The sequence below is a fragment of the Poecilia formosa genome, unplaced genomic scaffold (genome assembly GCF_000485575.1).
Source record: "Poecilia formosa unplaced genomic scaffold, Poecilia_formosa-5.1.2 Scaffold388, whole genome shotgun sequence".
NCBI lineage: Eukaryota > Metazoa > Chordata > Actinopteri > Cyprinodontiformes > Poeciliidae > Poecilia > Poecilia formosa.
This window is the reverse complement of record NW_006800327.1, coordinates 475,984-479,493: the sequence shown is the minus strand read 5'-3', so window position 1 is coordinate 479,493 and position 3,510 is coordinate 475,984. Positions and strand designations below refer to the sequence as shown.

The 3,510-nt window shown below is 37.1% G+C and overlaps 1 protein-coding gene and 1 non-coding gene across 2 annotated transcripts in view; one reads left to right on the top strand and one right to left on the bottom strand.

Annotated features, from left to right (window-relative positions):
- Positions 1-3,510, top strand: part of LOC103154497 (slit homolog 1 protein-like) — a 64,491-nt gene that overhangs the window by 21,181 nt on the left and 39,800 nt on the right. The window lies entirely within an intron of this gene.
- trnai-uau (transfer RNA isoleucine (anticodon UAU)) lies at positions 3,370-3,442 on the bottom strand. Its single transcript has one exon. It is a non-coding gene; the product is annotated as a tRNA-Ile (tRNA).

Here is a 3,510-nt window from a genome sequence, read left to right as displayed (position 1 = left end):
TCTTACCTTATCTTATCTTATCTTATCTTATCTTATCTTATCAATTATCTTATCTTATCTTATCTTATCTTATCTTATCTTACCTTATCTTATCTTATCTTATCTTATCTTATCTTATCAATTATCTTATCTTATCTTATCTTATCTTATCTTATCTTATCTTATCTTATCTTATCTTATCTTATCACAGTGTCATGTTTTATGCACACCCCTTCAAATAGTTTTACCAAATTTTCCTTCCACTTCACAAGTGGAAAGCCTCGTAAAATCCCAGTAAAATATATTTAAGTTGGATTGTGACTAAATGTGAAACGTTTAAAAGCGTCTGTAGCTGCAGACCAAATGTTTACTCAGTTATAAACTCATCCTGAAACTTCAGCTCCTCGGAGAACGTTGCTTCCTGCTTTTAGATGAGAAGTGTCCTGCTGACAGGAGATTTATGTTTATGAGTTCAGGTCATTTGCAAATGCGTCCATTTCTGTATTTACCTTATCTGCAGGACTGACATGTGTCATCACTGACCACACACAGCTGAGGTATTTTCCCAGACGTTGCTGTTTTCTTAATGCTGAGGCTGGTTTCTCCCCTCTGTGTGTGCAGAACCAGATCTGGGTTATGGACAAACATCGTCTCTCCCTCTACAAACACGAACTCAGCTGTTTTATTTTTGCTGTTTGTCTAAACGTGTGTGTTTCTGGAAGGTCACTGTATAATCTTTGACCTTTTCCCTTCCCTCGGATCCAAAGTAAAGCTCACACACCGAGAAGATCAGGAAACGCATGATGAGAGCCAATAAGTAACACGACTTCTTCTTTGGTTAGCTGCTCTAGTCCCAGTGGAGCAGCGGAGGTTTGGTTATGAAGCGAGACATGAAGGAGCGAAGGAATGTGAGAAATTTTATAATTTCTACTAGATAGACATGCAAACTACAGATATAGAGCATTAGGGCCATAATAAGAAAAAAATATGAGAATAAAGTCATAATATTGCAAGAATAAAATCATAATTTTAATATTTTGAGAATAAAGTCAGAATATAACAATAATAGAGTTGTACGAGAATAAAAGTCTAAATAATACAATAATATAGTTGTACTGTTTCAACAATAAAGAGGTAATATCATGAGAATCGTTGTATTATTATGACTTTAGTCTCAAACGACTTTTTTTATTTTAATACACCGTCGTACAGATATGACATGACGACTTCCTCAACTTTTGAATAATATTTTTGCTTATGCAAAATGTTAATCTAGTTTAAAGTCAAACAATAATACAACATTTTGATTTGTCAATAAAGCATTTAATCTATTTTAAGCCTTTCTATGCATTTTTAAGAGACATTGTTTTAACTGAGGCTTTTGTGTAAACAAGGATGACATTACAGAATTATTACAGTATTTATTTTCGGTAAAAAAAAAAAAAAAAAAAAAGCAGGATCTTTGTAAGTTATTGGCCTCATTTGGTCCAAAAAGAAATTCTTGCCAAGCCTTACAAAAAGAGAGTAGAGATGAATTTTATCAACCAGTAAATCATTTATTTATGTATCGCTTTACACGACCAGAAGACCAAAGTCCTTTACAGCGTCAAGAAGAATATAAAGGAACATAGAAACATGTAAATACAAGAAAAGAAGCAGAGCAAAGCAACACAGAACCAACAAAACCAGAATCAAACCAGAAGAGCACCAGCAGGAGCATTTTAATGCTATTTGGATTCAGGCTGTAACCTAAAATGTGGAAAAAGTGAAGCGTTGTGAATACCTTCCAGATGCACACGATCTGGGATTTTTGGGGTGTTCTTAGTTTTCCTAACATTTCCATGAATGCATCATCTTTGCTTCATAAATCATAAGGTGAAATCAAGTTAAATAAGACCCAATTGGTTACTCAATAAAATCCAGAATTCACTGTGGGAGTATTTTATTTTTTTTACCACCACAGTTATGTGTTTTGGGAAATCCTGCCATATTTCTGTTGTTTCTGTGGCTGTTTTACAACCTGCTCATAAATAGTCTTTCATCATGTTCAGATGTGGCTGAAACTAACACATTTTGCTGGGGGTGACTGGTGGCTAAAGGTGATGAAAAGATTAAATAAGTGGGAAAGTTTGCCTTTCTCACCCTCCGCTGTGAGGAGGAGGTTATTGAAACAACAGGAGAGGCCACAGCCTGAGGAAGAAGAACAGTGATGAACACCGGCAGAATGGATCAGAAGATGAATAGAGGCGATGGCAGGAAAGAGAGCAAATATTATGAAATCACCTACTGTCCAGACGCACTCAAACACGTCCAGCTGTGACTTCTCCGAGTCTCCGTCCAGTAAATATCCTCTGTGTCCCGGCAACGGATATCCTGACGACCAGAAGGAAAAGCATCTTCATTACTCTGTCAGAGAGATGAGGCAAAGCAGTCCAATAATGCAGCGTGCTGCTAAAATGTCAAATCTTAAACTCCTCTGCACCCATTAAAACAGGGGTGTCAAACTCAATTTCACCGAGGGCCACTTCAGCATATTGGCCCCCCTCAACGGGCCACATTGACGGTACAGATCAGGAGTGCATCCCTGCTAAAACACCCCAGACAAAAGGTTGACTTCCCTCATTCAGTTCTGTAGAGGCTTATAATGAGTCAATGGTCCAGGTGTGTTAGAGAAGGAACCATCTAAAGCTGCAGATTGTAGCTCTGGAAAACTAGACTTCGGCACCCCTAGCATAAATGTATGAAAATACAATGTTAAAAATAAATTAAACACCTCATATTGTTAAATAACTGATTTTATGTATTGAAGTTTTAAATATTACATTTGAGTTTCCATGAATGTAAATTAATGCTCAGTTTAAAAATTACAATATTTAAATCAGTGTTTTAAGGTAAGCAAGCAAATAATAAAAACAAGTCACATGGGCAGACATTATAGACTTTACGCAAAGATTTAGTCTCAGAGGCAACTGAAATCAATTAATTAAAAAAAATCCTTTCTGAATATCATCTCATGGACTCTGAACTAAATGCCTCTTTCTGACCGGGAGCTGACAGCGTGTTGAAGAGTTATGGACCGGACGCTTTGGAGCGTCTGGTTAGGAAGCGCATTACAAACCTTTGGTTGAAATGTAGTTTGTAGTCAATTCGTGTTCAAAACCTATTTTAAGTCAATCATCGGCCTATAAAATGCTGGGGGGCCACATGTGGCCGGCGGGCCTTGAGTTTGACACATGCATTACGCCATAGAACTGCCAATTGGTAATTGAAGTAAAGTAGCTTCGATTTCAAAGAAGCTGACATTGAAGTCGATTGGCAAATGAACCATCACCAAAGAGGAAGGCTCTTGTTGTCTCACTGCACCTCAAGAGATGCATAACCTACAAAAACCATTTCTGTCTGGTTTTGAACCAGAGACCTTTTGTGTATAAAGCAAACGTGATAACCACTACACTACAGGAACTGTACTTCACTGCTTTGTTTCAGTTTGAGGTTCCAAAGTTGATGATGTGAGATGCAACGCATGAAAAT